The sequence below is a fragment of the Carcharodon carcharias genome, chromosome 3, assembly GCF_017639515.1.
Source record: "Carcharodon carcharias isolate sCarCar2 chromosome 3, sCarCar2.pri, whole genome shotgun sequence".
Classification (NCBI taxonomy): Eukaryota; Metazoa; Chordata; class Chondrichthyes; order Lamniformes; family Lamnidae; genus Carcharodon; species Carcharodon carcharias.
Window position 1 is genome coordinate 27,602,021 of NC_054469.1, and position 20,073 is coordinate 27,622,093.

Here is a 20,073-nt window from a genome sequence, read left to right on the forward strand (position 1 = left end):
TTGAACACATATCAAATCTCCTCAAACTTCTCTGCTCAAAGGAGAGCAGCCCCAGCTTCGCCAAGCAACTGAAATCCCTCATTCCTGGTATCATTCTAGTCGGCAAGGTCTTGACATCCTCCCTGAAATGTAGTGCTCAGAACTGGACACAATACTCAGCTGAGGTTGAACAAGAAACTTATGAAGGTTTAACATAACTTAATTGAACTGTACTCCATCACTGATGTTGTGGACAGATATAATGTGAAGTACAATGTACGCTTTATATAAAAAAAAGCCTCTTCAACTTGTTCTGCCACCTGCAAAGGTTTATGTGCAGACATCCTAAGTGTTTCTGCTCCTGTACCCTTTTTAAAATTACACCATTTTTATATAACTTCACATTCTTCCTAACAAAATGCATAATTTCACAATTCCTCATGTTTACGATATTTCTAAGTCACATTAATTACAAAATTTGAAATTATGCCCTGTCTACCCAAGTCCAGGTCATTAATACGGCATATATAAAACAGAGCAGTGGTCTGACTTCTTCTGACTTCTGGGGCGCTCCACTATATATCTCCCTCCAGTCAGAAATAAAACGCTCACGACTACTCAACTTTCTGTCTCAGCCAATTCCACATCCACGCAACCACTGCCCTTTTAATCCAATGGGTTTCAACTCTGTTGACAAGTCTTTTACTGGTACTTTGTCAACATTTTGAAACTCTACATGCACAACACCTACCATGCTCCCTTTATCAGCTGCTTTATATAAAACAAGATTGTAGAAAAAGATCCTGAAGTTTCTTAAAGGAGTGTGGAATTATATATTATCTTTTGATAATATATAATTGACCTGACCATTAGTGATTTTCAAGGTGAAATAGTTCAGGATTTGCTCAGTTATAAGCCCTCTTTTGACTCCAATGCAATGAAGTATAACATGCAATTGGGACAGTGAATAATGATTTTAGAAATACCATCAACCAGGGTTCCCAATTGCTAAGGGGTCCCATTGGAAGCTGCATTCTTGTGGGTCTACTGTCAAGGTAAATGATAAGAGTTTAGTCTTGGTGCCCTCAAGAAGTAGAATGGTCTAGCAAATATACTGTCTAGACTTATATGAAAAGACAGCTAGACATGTGACGTTTTTCTCACTAGTACATGAGCAAACAATTGAAATTGATGAAGCCATATATTGCCGAAAGCAGGAAATGTCTGAAGCAACAAACCTCTGAAAGACTTAGGAAGGAAAGCAGATGAAACCACAAAAGCCCACCATCTCCTGCTTTAATCATTCTCCTTTTCCTATGTTATTAAAAATTATTTCAATGTTCATTATTATGGTTAGAGTTCTTTCAAGTCCCAGGCTACTTTAGTGCAACACAAATTCACTATACATACTGGAAACAAAAAAATCTATATTACTTCCAACCTCCAACAGCATTCACAAATGATAGTAAGTACACATAACCTGTAATCAATGTTAAGAACAATGATTGTATTAGAATAGTAGACCACAAGCTTATTGGAAATATATCACAAATGTTACACGGGAGGGGATTTTTTTTTATTCCTTCACGGGATGTGGGCGTCACTGGCAAGGCCAGCATTTATTACCCATCCCTAATTGCCCTTGAGAAGGTGGTGGTGAGCTGCCTTGTGGTGTGCTAAGGAGCTTTCATGAGTTCCTGCAGTACATCTTGTAGATAGTACACACTGCTGCCACTGTGCATCAGTGGTGGAAGAAGTGAATGTTTGTCGATGGGATGCCAATCAAGCAGGCTGTGTCCTGGATGGTGTTGGGTTTCTTGAATGGTGGTGGAACAGCACTCATCCAGGCAAGTGGATTCCATCATACTTGTCAAGAGGTGATGGTTAGATTCTCTCTTACTGCAGATGGTCATTGCCTGGCACGAATGTTACTTGCTACTGGTCAGCCCAAGCCTGGATATTTTCCAGGCCTTGCTGCATTTGGACATGGGCTGCTTCAGTATCTGAGTCATCGTGAATGGTGCTGAACATTGTGCAATCATCAACGGACATCCCCACATCTGAACTTATGATGGAAGGGAGGTCAATCATGAAGCAGATAAAGATGGTTGGGCCCAGGACACTACCCTGAGGAACACCTGCAGTGATGTCCTGGAACTAAGATGATTGATCTCCAACAACCACAACCATCTTCCTTTGTGCTAGGTATGACTCCAACCAGCAGAGAGTTTTCCCCCATTCCCACTGACTCCAGTTTTGCCAAGGCTCCTTGATGCCCTAGCAAAACTGGACTTCACAGACTTGCAACATACAAGTGATAACAATTTCCAGCAACTATACATTGTATATACATATCTATGCATATGTCTTCCCAAACCAGGCCAAAGCTCAAGTGATTGATCAACATATTTTATGCCTCAACAGTAAATTGCTTTAATCCCTTAACTATATACATTATATTTTATGAATTAAAATTGTACATGCTTCTTCTCCACCCATTCCAAAAACCAAAAAAATCTTCCTAAGCCACAGTCAGGTAATACCAAGCCATTTACAACACACTAGAGACCACCATTTTGTTCTGGCCACACAAGGTCTGAAGTCTCATTTGTCCCTCTAAATAGGTGAACTAAGATTTTCACATTGCTGACCCAGAGTCCTTCCTCCAACATTAAGATTACACCATCCAGGACAAAGCAAAATTAATTAATAGGAAGATGGTGGCATAGCGGTATTGTCACTGGATTAGTAACCAAGAGACCGAGAGTTATGCTCAAGGGACCAGAGTTCAAATCCAACCATGCCAGGTTGTGGAATCTGAATTCAATAAAACATCTGAAAAGTCTAATGATGACCATGAAACCAGTTTTGATTGCCATAAAAACCCATCTGGTTCGCTAATGTCCTTTAGGGAAGGGAATTTGCTATCCTTACCTGTTCTGGCCTACATGTGCCTCCAGATCCACAGCAATGTGGTTGACTCTTAAATGGCCTAGCAAGTAACTCAGCTTTATCAAACCGCTAAAAAAATCTATAAGGAATGAAACTGGGCGGACCACCCGGCATCGACCTAGACGCCGGAAACGCCAACAGCAAACTCAGCCCTGTCAACCCTGCAAGTCCTCCTTACTAACATCTGGATGCTTGTGCCAAAACTGGGAGATCTGTCTCACAGACTAGTCGAGCAACAGCCTGGCACAGTCATACTCACGGAATCATACCTTACAGATAATGTCCCAGACACCACTATCACCATCCCTATCCGTCTTGTCCCGCTGGCAGGACAGACCCAGCAGAGGTGGCAGCACAGCAATACATGATCAGGAGGGAGTTGCCCTGCGAGTTCTCGACATCGACTCTGGACCCCATGAAGTGTCATGGCATCAGGTCAAACATGGGCAAGGAAACCTCCTGCGCAACTTAGTGGATGGACAGTTGCTTCATGACCAAGGGTCCTATGAGCTTCACACTGAATTTGGATCAAGAGACCAGAACATGCTGAAGCTGGTTCAGTAACAAACATATCATACACAGCAGTTTCCTGTGATGTGGCAAGAAAAAGGTAACAGAACTGAAAGCAGAGTTCATCATGGCACAAATAAAAGAATCACTGTTATACTGGTTTAGATAGTCCAATGGCTTTTAAAAATTAACTTTAGGGAAACATGACTGATGGAGCCATAAATCTTGTTTTGATACCAGGGCAAAAATCAAAGTATTTCAGTTGAGAGCTGTCTGGCCAAGCAAGTTCTTCACAATGCCACTGCTGTCGGTGTTCACAGCTAGTTGCATTGGGAATTAGTCTATACTTTTGAAATGTGCGGGCAGGTGAACATACAGTAGTTACTTGACATTTGTCTTTTGCTTCACTGTAACTGCCTTAAACTACATCCAGTAGTTAGTTTAGCTTGAATGTTACCATCTGAATGGGTAGTTACTGAAATTCAGAGTAGACAAATGTTTGATGGTCAAACCACACAGTCTCCTGAGTATAATATAAAAGGCTAATTCTTAGTTATGCGGCACCTTTCCCATTCGTCACACTTTCGGGCGCTAGTTTCAATTCGTAGGCTTACAGAAATACCTTTTGTAATAAAGAGGGAGAATGCCTAAAATGTTATAAAGGCATTAGCCTGAAGAATTGCATCATACATCAATCAAGCAACTTAAAATCCTCACCATTGTTTTCAAATTCCTCCAGGTTCTCACCCAGCCCTCTAGCTCGGTAATCTGCACCAGAACTACAATCTTCAGATCTTTCACTCCAATTTGTCCTCTTGTTAGTCCCTGATTTTAATCACCCCACCACTGTCTGGGCCTCCAGAATGCCCTCCTAAACTTCTCCACCTCCAATACTCTGTAAAAGATAGCTCTTTGACCAATGTGTCATGTATCCTAATGTCGCACGTGGGTTAGTGTTAAATTTGTTTTTCCAAAGTTGTTTTGCTATTTTAAAAAGTCTCTAGAGATAGAACCACTTACCATGGCACTGATGTCATATTAAAAAATGCACTATGCAAAATATGGATAATTATTTTAAAATGTAATTTAGTGCCTAGAAGAATGATGAACCAAAAATATCTCAAGAAACAAATTAAAACCAAAAATCTCCCAGCACAATTAGAAAACAAAAATTCTATGCAGAAAGGAATAGTGGTAAGTGCTTTTCCCCATCTTTGTCAAGTACAATTTTTCCAAAATTGTTTTCTTTCAATCTTGTAGGCATAATATTTACACAATGCATATCTTTTTGCTGCTAAAGCATTGTACAAACCTTCCACATCAATAAAGCTGGTGAACATGTTACAGCAACTGTTGCAGATATGACATTTTAATGCAGCTTTTCCATTAAAATATATTTTTGAATTAATTCATCTCACTGAGCCACCACCTCACAATGTGAAAATGTGTGTAAAAACCAACTGCCAGATTCAGTTTTCCTTTTCTTCAGTACACACATTATCTTTTATCTTTCACACTGGAAGTTATCATTTTATGAGATTGTTTTGGGCCTCCAGGAGAACTTAAATGAGTGACAAAACAAGCAGGCAGAACGAAAAAGGAATTGCTTTAACTTATACTTCAAAAATACAATCAGGCTGCAGAAAAGTCAATGAAGTAAATTTTACCAAGTCCAATTATCCAGTGACATTTTTATATTATAATCAAAGATGTAATTCATTTTTACTTAAGATAGATTTTCATTTATACAGTGCTTTTCACGACCACAGGACATGAAGCATTTTGTAGTCACTGTTGTGATGTAGGAAATGTGGCAGCCAATATAAGTGCATCAAACTTCAGTAAACAGCAATGTGATAAAGGATCAAATAATCTGTTCTTGTGATGCTGATTGATGGATAAATATTGGCCAGGACACGAGGACAACTCCCCTGCCCACATGTGGGCATTACAGGCTAGGCAAGCATTTATTACCCATCCCTAAATGCCCTTGAGAAGGTGGTACAGAGTCACCTTCTTGAAATGCTGCAGTCCATGTGACATAGAAAGACGTATAGTGCTGTTAGGGAGTTCCAGCATTTAGACCCATTGACAGCGAAGTCTCCAAAATCATGCGATGAGACCTGTTACAAGCAGCCAAGCAGGCAGATAAGATCTCATCCAACGTCTCATCCAAAAGATGGCACCTCAGTAATGTCCCCTCAGTACCACAGTGGAGTGCCAGCCTTGATTCTTTCACTCAAGCCCTGGAGTAGGCCTTGAACCTGGAACCTTGTGACTCAGAGGTGAGCGTGTCACCAGAGTAATGGCTGGCATTAAGTCATATCTTCTGTCATAATTTTTAGATACACTTCCATTCCAAATATGGACAGAGGAATTTACTGTGCAAATTGTCTATGCAAATTAATCACACCACGGTTACGGCATTAAACCAATTACAGACACAGAAGTATAAATATTACAAAGGTTGAGCCAAAGCACTAGGCACAAGATATGATCATTTTTAGAAACATCAAAAAAATTGCAATAGCCAACTCAGAAATTAACTTCCAAATTGACATCCAACAACTTGTAACACCTTAACTCAACTGCTGCTCTGAGAACACAATATCCAGCTGCTGAGATCACTGAACAAATATTGATTCCTCAGAAAAAATGCTAGTTATTTAAATGAAGCACATAGTCTGACATTAATAACTGAACGGAGGGGCGGGGACAGAGAGGCAGGCAGAGGGGGGGAGAGAGGGGCGGGGACAGAGAGGCAGGCAGAGGGGGGGAGAGAGGGGCGGGGACAGAGAGGCAGGCAGAGGGGGGGAGAGAGGGGCGGGGACAGAGAGGCAGGCAGAGGGGGGGAGAGAGGGGCGGGGACAGAGAGGCAGGCAGAGGGGGGGAGAGAGGGGCGGGGACAGAGAGGCAGGCAGAGGGGGGGAGAGAGGGGCGGGGACAGAGAGGCAGGCAGAGGGGGGGAGAGAGGGGCGGGGACAGAGAGGCAGGCAGAGGGGGGGAGAGAGGGGCGGGGACAGAGAGGCAGGCAGAGGGGGGGAGAGAGGGGCGGGGACAGAGAGGCAGGCAGAGGGGGGGAGAGAGGGGCGGGGACAGAGAGGCAGGCAGAGGGGGGGAGAGAGGGGCGGGGACAGAGAGGCAGGCAGAGGGGGGGGAGAGAGGGGCGGGGACAGAGAGGCAGGCAGAGGGGGGGGAGAGAGGGGCGGGGACAGAGAGGCAGGCAGAGGGGGGGAGAGAGGGGCGGGGACAGAGGCAGGCAGAGGGGGGGAGAGAGGGGCGGGGACAGAGAGGCAGGCAGAGGGGGGGAGAGAGGGGCGGGGACAGAGAGGCAGGCAGAGGGGGGGAGAGAGGGGCGGGGACAGAGAGGCAGGCAGAGGGGGGGGAGAGAGGGGCGGGGACAGAGAGGCAGGCAGAGGGGGGGAGAGAGGGGCGGGGACAGAGAGGCAGGCAGAGGGGGGGAGAGAGGGGCGGGGACAGAGAGGCAGGCAGAGGGGGGGAGAGAGGGGCGGGGACAGAGAGGCAGGCAGAGGGGGGGAGAGAGGGGCGGGGACAGAGAGGCAGGCAGAGGGGGGGAGAGAGGGGCGGGGACAGAGAGGCAGGCAGAGGGGGGGAGAGAGGGGCGGGGACAGAGAGGCAGGCAGAGGGGGGGGAGAGAGGGGCGGGGACAGAGAGGCAGGCAGAGGGGGGGGAGAGAGGGGCGGGGACAGAGAGGCAGGCAGAGGGGGGGGAGAGAGGGGCGGGGACAGAGAGGCAGGCAGAGGGGGGGAGAGAGGGGCGGGGACAGAGAGGCAGGCAGAGGGGGGGAGAGAGGGGCGGGGACAGAGAGGCAGGCAGAGGGGGGGAGAGAGGGGCGGGGACAGAGAGGCAGGCAGAGGGGGGGGAGAGAGGGGCGGGGACAGAGAGGCAGGCAGAGGGGGGGAGAGAGGGGCGGGGACAGAGAGGCAGGCAGAGGGGGGGAGAGAGGGGCGGGGACAGAGAGGCAGGCAGAGGGGGGGAGAGAGGGGCGGGGACAGAGAGGCAGGCAGAGGGGGGGAGAGAGGGGCGGGGACAGAGAGGCAGGCAGAGGGGGGGAGAGAGGGGCGGGGACAGAGAGGCAGGCAGAGGGGGGGAGAGAGGGGCGGGGACAGAGAGGCAGGCAGAGGGGGGGAGAGAGGGGCGGGGACAGAGAGGCAGGCAGAGGGGGGGAGAGAGGGGCGGGGACAGAGAGGCAGGCAGAGGGGGGGAGAGAGGGGCGGGGACAGAGAGGCAGGCAGAGGGGGGGAGAGAGGGGCGGGGACAGAGAGGCAGGCAGAGGGGGGGAGAGAGGGGCGGGGACAGAGAGGCAGGCAGAGGGGGGGAGAGAGGGGCGGGGACAGAGAGGCAGGCAGAGGGGGGGAGAGAGGGGCGGGGACAGAGAGGCAGGCAGAGGGGGGGAGAGAGGGGCGGGGACAGAGAGGCAGGCAGAGGGGGGGAGAGAGGGGCGGGGACAGAGAGGCAGGCAGAGGGGGGGAGAGAGGGGCGGGGACAGAGAGGCAGGCAGAGGGGGGGAGAGAGGGGCGGGGACAGAGAGGCAGGCAGAGGGGGGGAGAGAGGGGCGGGGACAGAGAGGCAGGCAGAGGGGGGGAGAGAGGGGCGGGGACAGAGAGGCAGGCAGAGGGGGGGAGAGAGGGGCGGGGACAGAGAGGCAGGCAGAGGGGGGGAGAGAGGGGCGGGGACAGAGAGGCAGGCAGAGGGGGGGAGAGAGGGGCGGGGACAGAGAGGCAGGCAGAGGGGGGGAGAGAGGGGCGGGGACAGAGAGGCAGGCAGAGGGGGGGAGAGAGGGGCGGGGACAGAGAGGCAGGCAGAGGGGGGGAGAGAGGGGCGGGGACAGAGAGGCAGGCAGAGGGGGGGAGAGAGGGGCGGGGACAGAGAGGCAGGCAGAGGGGGGGAGAGAGGGGCGGGGACAGAGAGGCAGGCAGAGGGGGGGAGAGAGGGGCGGGGACAGAGAGGCAGGCAGAGGGGGGGAGAGAGGGGCGGGGACAGAGAGGCAGGCAGAGGGGGGGAGAGAGGGGCGGGGACAGAGAGGCAGGCAGAGGGGGGGAGAGAGGGGCGGGGACAGAGAGGCAGGCAGAGGGGGGGAGAGAGGGGCGGGGACAGAGAGGCAGGCAGAGGGGGAAGAGAGGGGCGGGGACAGAGAGGCAGGCAGAGGGGGAAGAGAGGGGCGGGGACAGAGAGGCAGGCAGAGGGGGGGAGAGAGGGGCGGGGACAGAGAGGCAGGCAGAGGGGGGGAGAGAGGGGCGGGGACAGAGAGGCAGGCAGAGGGGGGAAGAGAGGGGCGGGGACAGAGAGGCAGGCAGAGGGGGGGAGAGAGGGGCGGGGACAGAGAGGCAGGCAGAGGGGGGGAGAGAGGGGCGGGGACAGAGAGGCAGGCAGAGGGGGGGAGAGAGGGGCGGGGACAGAGAGGCAGGCAGAGGGGGGAGAGAGGGGCGGGGACAGAGAGGCAGGCAGAGGGGGGGAGAGAGGGGCGGGGACAGAGAGGCAGGCAGAGGGGGGGAGAGAGGGGCGGGGACAGAGAGGCAGGCAGAGGGGGGGAGAGAGGGGCGGGGACAGAGAGGCAGGCAGAGGGGGGGGAGAGAGGGGCGGGGACAGAGAGGCAGGCAGAGGGGGGGAGAGAGGGGCGGGGACAGAGAGGCAGGCAGAGGGGGGGAGAGAGGGGCGGGGACAGAGAGGCAGGCAGAGGGGGGGAGAGAGGGGCGGGGGACAGAGAGGCAGGCAGAGGGGGGGAAGAGAGGGGCGGGGACAGAGAGGCAGGCAGAGGGGGGGAGAGAGGGGCGGGGACAGAGAGGCAGGCAGAGGGGGGGAGAGAGGGGCGGGGACAGAGAGGCAGGCAGAGGGGGGGAGAGAGGGGCGGGGGACAGAGAGGCAGGCAGAGGGGGGGAGAGAGGGGCGGGGACAGAGAGGCAGGCAGAGGGGGGGAGAGAGGGGCGGGGACAGAGAGGCAGGCAGGGAGAGGGGGACAGAGAGGCAGGCAGGGAGAGGGGGACAGAGAGGCAGGCAGGGAGAGGGGGACAGAGAGGCAGGCAGGGAGAGGGGGACAGAGAGGCAGGCAGGGAGAGGGGGACAGAGAGGCAGGCAGGGAGAGGGGGACAGAGAGGCAGGCAGGGAGAGGGGGACAGAGAGGCAGGCAGGGAGAGGGGGACAGAGAGGCAGGCAGGGAGAGGGGGACAGAGAGGCAGGCAGGGAGAGGGGGACAGAGAGGCAGGCAGGGAGAGGGGGACAGAGAGGCAGGCAGGGAGAGGGGGACAGAGAGGCAGGCAGGAGAGGGGGACAGAGAGGCAGGCAGGGAGAGGGGGACAGAGAGGCAGGCAGGGAGAGGGGGGACAGAGAGGCAGGCAGGGAGAGGGGGACAGAGAGGCAGGCAGGGAGAGGGGGACAGAGAGGCAGGCAGGGAGAGGGGGACAGAGAGGCAGGCAGGGAGAGGGGGACAGAGAGGCAGGCAGGAGAGGGGGACAGAGAGGCAGGCAGGGAGAGGGGGACAGAGAGGCAGGCAGGGAGAGGGGGACAGAGAGGCAGGCAGGGAGAGGGGGACAGAGAGGCAGGCAGGGAGAGGGGGACAGAGAGGCAGGCAGGGAGAGGGGGACAGAGAGGCAGGCAGGGAGAGGGGGACAGAGAGGCAGGCAGGGAGAGGGGGACAGAGAGGCAGGCAGGGAGAGGGGGACAGAGAGGCAGGCAGGGAGAGGGGGACAGAGAGGCAGGCAGGGAGGGGACAGAGAGGCAGGCAGGGAGAAGGGGCGACAGAGAAGGCAGGCAGGGAGAGGGGGACAGAGAGGCAGGCAGAGAACATGATCTCAGAACGCTTTGAATGCCAAATCATCAGGACGAAGAAACAGTGATACCTTTGAAACTTTGTTCCTGGGATGTGGGGCATCACAGCAAGGCTAGCATTTATTGCCCATGAGTGGTGGTGATGAGAACCCTCCTTCTCAAATTGCTAGTCTGTGTGGTAAAATGTACTTAGTCCCAACATGTCGACAATTTCCAGTTTTTTAATCCATCAACAAGCAAGGAGCAATATATTTCCAAGTGATTAAAACGGGATGTGACTTTGAGGGGATCTCACACTTGGTGGTGTTCCCATGCACCTTCGGCCCCTTGCCCTCCTAGCTGGCAAAAGTCGCAGGTTAGAAATTTACTGAAGAATTAGCCTTGATGAGTTGCTGCCGTGCATCTTGAAACTGACACACATCGCTGCAGTGTCTCCATGGTGTTGGGGCTGAATGTTTTTCGGCTATGGATGGGGTGCCAGTCAAGCAGGATGCTTTGTCCTCAATAGTGTCGAGCTTCTTGAATGTTGTTGGAGCTGTACTCATCCAGGGGCATGGGCAGTATTCCAACACACTCCTGACCTATGTGTTATTGATGATGGAAAGGTTTTGAGCAGTCTGATGAGGAGTCACTCACCACAGAATTCCCAACCTCTGACCTGGTCTTGTATCCACAGTATTTATATGGTATGGTCCAGTAATGTTTCTTACAGATGCTGCCAGAACCTGCTGATTTTTCCAGCATTTTTTTGTTTTTTATTTCAGATTTCCAGCATCCATAGTATTTTGCTTTTATCTTATTGCCAGTAGGGAACTCGACTATGGTAAGGCTATGGTAACGTTGCTGCTGTTTGTGGGGGTGAGGGTGGTGGATGGTGGTGGTGAGACACTCTCTTGCTGGAAATGGTAATTTCTTGGCACTTGTGTGGCATGACTGTTACTTGCCACTTATTAGCCTAAGCCTACATGTTGTCCACATCTTAATGCATGCAGCCATGGACTGCTCAGCATCTGACAAGTTACGAATGGTACCAAACACTGTGCAATCACTACCAAAAGTCCCATTTCTGCCTGATGTGATGGCAGGAAGGATAATGATAATGCAGCTGAAGATGGTTGGGCCCAGAATACTGCCCTGAGGAACTTCTGCAGTGTTGTCCCAGAGCTGAGATGATTGGGATTCAGGAACTACATCCATCTTCCTCTGTGCTAGGTTCGAATCCTGCCAATGGGCAGTTTTCCCGCCACAAATCCCCGATTCCCACTGACTTTAATTTTGCTGGGTTCCTTGATGCCACGCTTGGTCATTCTCCCCTCACCTCTGGAATTCTCTACCCTGATCCATGTTTTGACCAAGACTGTAACAAGGTCTGAAGCCAAGTATTCTCAACACAACCCAAACTGAGCATTGGTGAGCAGGTTAGTGGTGACTAAATCACAGTCAACAGCATATCCCATCACTTCACTGACGATGGGATGATAAATGACCAGATTGGACTTTTCCTGCTTTTCGAGGACAGGACATACCTAGGCAATGTTAAGTAGATGCCATTATTTTAACAGTATGGGCATAGCTTGGCTAGAGGTATGGCTAATTCTGGAGCACAGGTTCTCAGCAGGATGTTGTCAGGGTCCATAGACTTTGTTGAATCCAGTGCACTCAGTCATTTCTTGATATCATGGAGTGAATCAAAATGGCTGAAATCGGGCTTGTGAGATGGTGGGGCCTTCAGGAGGAACCAGAGATGAATGACACTCTTGGCACAAATGGCTGAAGATGGTGGCGAACGCTTCAGCCCTGTCTTTTGCATTCACTAGCACTAATGACGGGAAGTTCGAGGTGTCCACCACCACTGACAACTGGATGTGAACTGCAGAGCTTTGATCGATCAGTGGCTGGTGGGGTCATTTAGCTTTTGCCTATTGCATGCTGCTTCTGCTATTTATTCATGTATGTAGTCCTGTGCTTTTAATTCACAAGATTGGCATGTATTTTAAGCAGCTCACCTGGTGCTGCTCTGGCAGCTCTTCTAACTCATCATTGACAGGGTTGCTCCCAGTTAATAGCGGGAGTGAGAGATGTTCAGTCTATGGGGTCTGCTGTCCTGATATCTCACACATCAAAAAACTGCAAGTGTACCAGAAAGCATTCCCACCTTGAAAGTTTAGTTTTCTTTATTACCAGTTAAGGTAATAAGTGAGGTGAGAGTGACTGGCAGGCAGAGGGGGGAGAGGGGGACAGAGAGGCAGGCAGAGGGGGGAGAGGGGGACAGAGAGGCAGGCAGAGGGGGGAGAGGGGGACAGAGAGGCAGGCAGAGGGGGGAGAGGGGGACAGAGAGGCAGGCAGAGGGGGGACGAGAGGGCAGGACAGGGAGAGGGGGACAGAGAGGCAGGCAGAGGAGAGGGGGACAGAGAGGCAGGCAGGGAGAGGGGACAGGAGAGGCAGGCAGGGAGAGGGGGACAGAGAGGCAGGCAGGGAGAGGGGGACAGAGAGGCAGGCAGGGAGAGGGGGACAGAGAGGCAGGCAGGGAGAGGGGGACAGAGAGGCAGGCAGGGAGAGGGGGACAGAGAGGCAGGCAGGGAGAGGGGGACAGAGAGGCAGGCAGGGAGAGGGGGACAGAGAGGCAGGCAGGGAGAGGGGGACAGAGAGGCAGGCAGGGAGAGGGGGACAGAGAGGCAGGCAGGGAGAGGGGGACAGAGAGGCAGGCAGGGAGAGGGGGACAGAGAGGCAGGCAGGGAGAGGGGGACAGAGAGGCAGGCAGGGAGAGGGGGACAGAGAGGCAGGCAGGGAGAGGGGGACAGAGAGGCAGGCAGGGAGAGGGGGACAGAGAGGCAGGCAGGGAGAGGGGGACAGAGAGGCAGGCAGGGAGAGGGGGACAGAGAGGCAGGCAGGGAGAGGGGGACAGAGAGGCAGGCAGGGAGAGGGGGACAGAGAGGCAGGCAGGGAGAGGGGGACAGAGAGGCAGGCAGGGAGAGGGGGACAGAGAGGCAGGCAGGGAGAGGGGGACAGAGAGGCAGGCAGGGAGAGGGGGACAGAGAGGCAGGCAGGGAGAGGGGGACAGAGAGGCAGGCAGGGAGAGGGGGACAGAGAGGCAGGCAGGGAGAGGGGGACAGAGAGGCAGGCAGGGAGAGGGGGACAGAGAGGCAGGCAGGGAGAGGGGGACAGAGAGGCAGGCAGGGAGAGGGGGACAGAGAGGCAGGCAGGGAGAGGGGGGACAGAGAGGCAGGCAGGGAGAGGGGGACAGAGAGGCAGGCAGGGAGAGGGGGACAGAGAGGCAGGCAGGGAGAGGGGGACAGAGAGGCAGGCAGGGAGAGGGGGACAGAGAGGCAGGCAGGGAGAGGGGGACAGAGAGGCAGGCAGGGAGAGGGGGACAGAGAGGCAGGCAGGGAGAGGGGGACAGAGAGGCAGGCAGGGAGAGGGGGACAGAGAGGCAGGCAGGGAGAGGGGGACAGAGAGGCAGGCAGGGAGAGGGGGACAGAGAGGCAGGCAGGGAGAGGGGGACAGAGAGGCAGGCAGGGAGAGGGGGACAGAGAGGCAGGCAGGGAGAGGGGGACAGAGAGGCAGGCAGGGAGAGGGGGACAGAGAGGCAGGCAGGGAGAGGGGGACAGAGAGGCAGGCAGGGAGAGGGGGACAGAGAGGCAGGCAGGGAGAGGGGGACAGAGAGGCAGGCAGGGAGAGGGGGACAGAGAGGCAGGCAGGGAGAGGGGGACAGAGAGGCAGGCAGGGAGAGGGGGACAGAGAGGCAGGCAGGGAGAGGGGGACAGAGAGGCAGGCAGGGAGAGGGGGACAGAGAGGCAGGCAGAGAACATGATCTCAGAACCGCTTTGAATGCCAAATCATCAGGAAGAAGAAAACAGTGATACCTTTGAAACTTTGTTCCTGGGATGTGGGCATCACCAGCAAGGCTAGCATTTATTGCCCATGAGCTGGTGGTGATGAGAACCTCCTTCTCAAATTGCTAGTCTGTGTGGTAAAATGTACTTAGTCCCAACATGTCGACAATTCCAGTTTTTTAATCCATCAACAAAGCAAGAGCAATATATTTCCAAGTGATAAAACGGGATGTGACTTTGAGGGGATCTCACACTTGGTGGTGTTCCCATGCACCTTCGGCCCTTGCCCTCCTAGCTGGCAAAAGTCGCAGGTTAGAAATTTACTGAAGAATTAGCCTTGATGAGTTGCTGCCGTGCATCTTGAAACTGACACACATCGCTGCTGTGTCTCCATGGTGTTGGGGCTGAATGTTTTTCGGCTATGGATGGGGTGCCAGTCAAGCAGGATGCTTTGTCCTCAATAGTGTCGAGCTTCTTGAATGTTGTTGGAGCTGTACTCATCCAGGGGCATGGGCAGTATTCCAACACACTCCTGACCTATGTGTTATTGATGATGGAAAGGTTTTGAGCAGTCTGATGAGGAGTCACTCACCACAGAATTCCCAACCTCTGACCTGGTCTTGTATCCACAGTATTTATATGGTATGGTCCAGTAATGTTTCTCTACAGATGCTGCCAGACCTGCTGGATTTTTCCAGCATTTTTTTGTTTTTTATTTCAGATTTCCAGCATCCATAGTATTTTGCTTTTATCTTATTGCCAGTAGGGAACTCGACTATGGTAAGGCTATGGTAACGTTGCTGATGTTTGTGGGGGTGAGGGTGTGGATGGTGGTGGTGAGACACTCTCTTGCTGGAAATGGTAATTTCTTGGCACTTGTGTGGCATGACTGTTACTTGCCACTTATTAGCCTAAGCCTACATGTTGTCCACATCTTAATGCATGCAGCCATGGACTGCTTCAGCATCTGACAAGTTACGAATGGTACCAAACACTGTGCAATCACTACCAAAAGTCCCCATTTCTGCCTGATGTGATGGCAGGAAGATAACTGATAATGCAGCTGAAGATGGTTGGGCCCAGAATACTGCCCTGAGGAACTTCTGCAGTGTTGTCCCAGAGCTGAGATGATTGGGATTCAGGAACTACATCCATCTTCCTCTGTGCTAGGTTCGAATCCTGCCAATGGGCAGTTTTCCCGCCACAAATCCCCGATTCCCACTGACTTTAATTTTGCTGGGTTCCTTGATGCCACGCTTGGTCATTCTCCCCTCACCTCTGGAATTCTCTACCCTGATCCATGTTTTGACCAAGACTGTAACAAGGTCTGAAGCCAAGTATTCTCAACACAACCCAAACTGAGCATTGGTGAGCAGGTTAGTGGTGACTAAATCACAGTCAACAGCATATCCCATCACTTCACTGACGATGGGATGATAAATGACCAGATTGGACTTTTCCTGCTTTTCGAGGACAGGACATACCTAGGCAATGTTAAGTAGATGCCATTATTTTAACAGTATGGGCATAGCTTGGCTAGAGGTATGGCTAATTCTGGAGCACAGGTTCTCAGCAGGATGTTGTCAGGGTCCATAGACTTTGTTGAATCCAGTGCACTCAGTCATTTCTTGATATCATGGAGTGAATCAAAAATTGGCTGAAATCGGGCTTGTGAGATGGTGGGGCCTTCAGGAGGAACCAGAGATGAATGACACTCTTGGCACAACTGGCTGAAGATGGTGGCGAATGCTTCAGCCCTGTCTTTTGCACTTCACTAGCACTAATGACGGGAATGTTCGAGGTGTCCACCACCACTGACAACTGGATGTGAACTGCAGAGCTTTGATCGATCAGTGGCTGGTGGGGTCATTTAGCTTTTGCCTATTGCATGCTGCTTCTGCTATTTATCATGTATGTAGTCCTGTGCTTTAAATTCACAAGATTGGCATGTCATTTTAAGCTACACCTGGTGCTGCTCCTGGCAGCTCTTCTACACTCATCATTGACCAGGGTTGCTCCCCAGTTAATAGCAGAGTGAGAGATGTCTCAGTCTATGGGGTCTGCAGTCCAGCATATCTCACACATCACAAAACACTGCAAGTGTACCAGAAAGCATTCCCCCACCTTGAAAGCATTAGTTTTCTTTATTACCAGTTAAGGTATTAAGTGAGGTGAGAGTGACTGCACTTGACATCAAGGCCACATTTGACTGAGTGTGACATCAGGAAGCCCTAGCGACTCTGGAGTCAATGGGAATCAGGGGGAAAACTCTCTGCTGGTTGGGGTCATACCTAGTACAAAGCAAGATGGTTGTGGTTGTTGAAGGTCAGTCATCTCAGCTCCAGGACATCACTGCAGGAGTTCCTCAGGGTAGTGGTCTTGGCCCAACCATCTTCAGCTGTTTCATCAATGACCTTCCTTCCATCATAAGGTCAGTAGGGATGTTCACTGGTAATTGCACAATGTTTAGCACCATTCACGAATCCTCCGATACTGAAGCAGTCTGTGTCCAAATGCAGCAAGACCTGGACAATATCCAAGCTTGGGCTGACAAGTGGCAACATTCACACCACAGAAGTGTCAGGCAATGACCATCTCCAACAAGAGAGAATCTAGTCATCACCTCTTGACATTCAGTGGCATTACCATCAATGAATCCCCCACTATCAACTTCTTGGGGGTTATCATTCACCAGAAACTGAACTGGACTAGCTATATAAAAACTGTGGCTACAAGAGCAGGTTAGAGGTTCGGAATCCTGCGACAAGTAACTCACCTTCTGCTTCCTCACATCCTGTCCATCATCTACAAGGCACAAATCAGGAGTGTGATGGAATACTCCCCACTTGCCTGGTTGAGTGCAGCTCCCACAACATCCAAGAAGCTTGACACCGTCCAGGACAAAGCAGACCACTTGATTGGCCCCACATCCCAAACATTCACTCCCTCCACCACCAACACACAGTAGCAGCACTGTACACCATCTACAAGATGCAGGAAGTCACCAAGGCTCCTTAGACAGCACGCTCCAAACCCACGAGCACTATCATCCAGAACGACAAGGGCAGCAGATAGATGGTAACACCACCACCTAGAAGTTCCCCTCCAAGTCACTCACCATCCTGACTTGGAAATGTATCACTGTTCCTTCACTGTCACTGGGTCAAAATCCCGGAACTCCCTCCCTAACAGCACTATGGGGTACCTACACCACATGGACTGCAGTGGTTCAAGAAGGCAGCTAGCTCACCACCACCTTCTGAAGGGCAACTAGGGATACAAATGCTGGCCTAGTCCACATCACATGAATGAATAAAAAAGAAATTAGAGGAAAAGTTTATTTCTACTAATCAGACAACATTGCTTGGACAGCACTCACATCCTTCTTCTACAACAATCTTTTCTCCATGGCACTATTCTTGTTCTATGATCATCATGAAACCATAAAAACTACAATATACCACACTGATGATGTTGAGTTGCAATTATTAGGAGAGTGAGACTTTGTGTGTTCTTGTTTGGCTATTCTACCATGTTGTCAATATTGGAATATCAAACTGACCAATTTTTAGATATATAAAAATGTTTTAATTTTCATATGTATCTGGACAGATTATACGTAAAATGCCTTTAAATTACATTAATTCAACCTTAAGCTGCAAATCTATATGCATTCTATCATTTTACAAGACAATAACTGGATTATTCTATATCCAATGATTTGGGTTGTTGCAATAGTGTATCTGGTCAAGAGGGCCTTTTGTAATTTAAAAAAAGCTAAACATAGTAAAATGGCATACAAAGGTAGGACAATTCAAAGGTGGCATGTAATCTTTGCCAAATCAATCTATTTTTTCTCATTTTCGAAGCATTGGTGATTTAAAAAAGCAAGAGAGCTCCATAAATAATATTTAATCAGGGATATAGCCAGGCCATTGGAAGTGTTTTAAAACAGACTGGTCAAAATAAAAATCAAGGTAATTTCCCAAATGAAGAGAGACTGGCACAAGAAAGTCTTGTCAATTTAACATTATGACTGTTTACTGAAACACTGTTAAACTCAAGTGTATGGAGAAGTTGAAATTGCAAGTTACCTGGCGGAAATTGGCTGATGCCACTCAATACAAGAGGACAAAACAAAACGTCAGGCTTTCTCAAGCTCTTAAATGTCAAAGCAAATTCGTAAAATAAACACATAACTTTTTCAAAACTCACTTAAATTGGAGCATGTGCATTTGAGTACGAAACTTATTTTGTTCATAAAATGTTAGACACAATTAGTTAATTTATGTAAGCAAAAAAAAAGTTGAATAAAATGCTGTCATGCAAAAACAAACAGGGAGCTCCCATGACTGGGTGGTTCATCCTCGAGTTGGCAGCTTGACTACATTAGGACTTTATGGCTTCCCCACTTATCAGACCCCCATCTTACAAGTCCAGTAAATCCTCCAACATGATCAACAGCCCACACCTGACTCAGTTTTGAGGGTTAAAAAGTTGTGTTTTAAAGAATTTAGTTTGACAGCTTCTCAAGTGTAGCTTCCTGGCTTTGCCTCTAGACGTGTCTATCATGTGATCTATATAATCAAACATATATACTTTCTATATACATATAAAAAAAAGTGTATGTGTATGCGTTTTTCTCCCCTTTTCTTCCAACAACTCCACCCCCCTTACTTCTCTCTTCCAGTCAACAAAATGGTGTTTAAAAACAAAATTGCAAGAAAAAGTGATATGCATTCGCACGACAGAAGTGCATTTAAGTTATTACAAGCTCATTTTTGCATTCATTCTCTTCCCCCCACCCGCCCCGGCAAAAAAAAAGAGCGTATGTTTATATATAAAGTGATCCGTCCTCCTTTTGCAAACCATGACTGAGCAAGTTACACAATGGCGCCCGAACCCCCCCCCCCACCCCTCTCCCTCCTCCATCTCCTTTCCCCAATGGCCCGAAAGGAGCCGGAGCCACGCAACCACCTCGTCAATTTAACGTGTACATTTATGTTACAGCAAAAAAAATTCAAACTTCGGGGGAGGAGGAGGAAAAGGAGGAGGAGGAGGAGGAGGGGGGGGGGGAGTAGAGGAAAAGGAGAGGGGGGTAAAAAAAAGAGAAACTCACCTTTTAAATCCTAGAAGAGCGGAGTTTTTGTGTTCATGACCTCAACTGTCATCGGGGTAAACGGTTGGGTTTTTTTTTGTTGAGTTTTTTTTTTGTGTGTTGTGTGTGTTTAAAAATTATAATTTGACGAACTTGGGATTTTCGCCTGTCCGAAAAAAGCTCTTTCTCGAATTCTTTTTTTTTTGGTAGTCGTCGTCGTCGTCGTTGCTGGTGTAGATTTTAAAACAGTAAAATAAGTTTTTTTTTTAAATCCTCATCAGAAATCGACTGCCACAAGAAATTTATCCAGAGTCTTCGATGGATTGTTTTTTTTTTCCTCTCTCTCTCTCTCTCTCTCCTTTTCCTTATTTCTTCTCTGCCTTCAAAATGTTTACTCTCCCCCCACCACCAAAAAAAAAATAAAACCTTCTCTCTTGCTTCTCTTGCCACGTCCCAAAAAAAAAGGAAAATATATATATATATAATAATATATTGAAAAAGAAAAGCCGCCTCAAAGCGTCGAGCCTTTTGTTGTTGTTTCCTCTCCTCTCGTCGCTCTCAAAAGACACTTTTATTTTTAACCCCCCCCCCACCCACCCACCCCACCTAAGAAACCCTCCACTTACTGGGTGGAGGAAGAAAAACAGACTTCCAGGATTCTTCTCCTTTCGACGTTAGTTTCCCCCAAATAAAAAAAAAACTTTGCAACAGACACAAGAAGAAATTTGGATTTTGGGGGGGGGGAGGGGAGGGAAAGGGGGGGGTGTGTGTGTGGGGGAAAAAAAAAGGAAACGAAGAGCGAGAGAGAGAGAGAGAGAGAGAGAAAGGGGGGGGAAAAAGAGAGAAACAGGAAGAGAAAAAGCAGCAGGGGGAGGTGAGAGAATATATCTACCTATCTAATATAAATCAAGAGGT

At 50.5% G+C, this 20,073-nt stretch overlaps 1 protein-coding gene across 9 annotated transcripts in view; it reads right to left on the reverse strand.

Moving 5' to 3' along the window:
* Positions 1-19,678, reverse strand: part of kmt2ca (lysine (K)-specific methyltransferase 2Ca) — a 471,931-nt gene extending 452,253 nt beyond the window's left edge. For 2 of the 9 annotated variants that reach the window (XM_041184366.1, XM_041184360.1), the window contains exon 1: positions 19,180-19,647. The gene's annotated coding sequence lies outside the window, so the exon portion shown is untranslated. Of the gene's footprint in view, positions 1-19,179 lie in introns of all 9 variants that reach the window. The other 7 variants (XM_041184365.1, XM_041184362.1, XR_005942627.1 and 4 more) reach the window with 6 other exon arrangements.
* Positions 19,679-20,073: the final 395 nt, after the last annotated feature.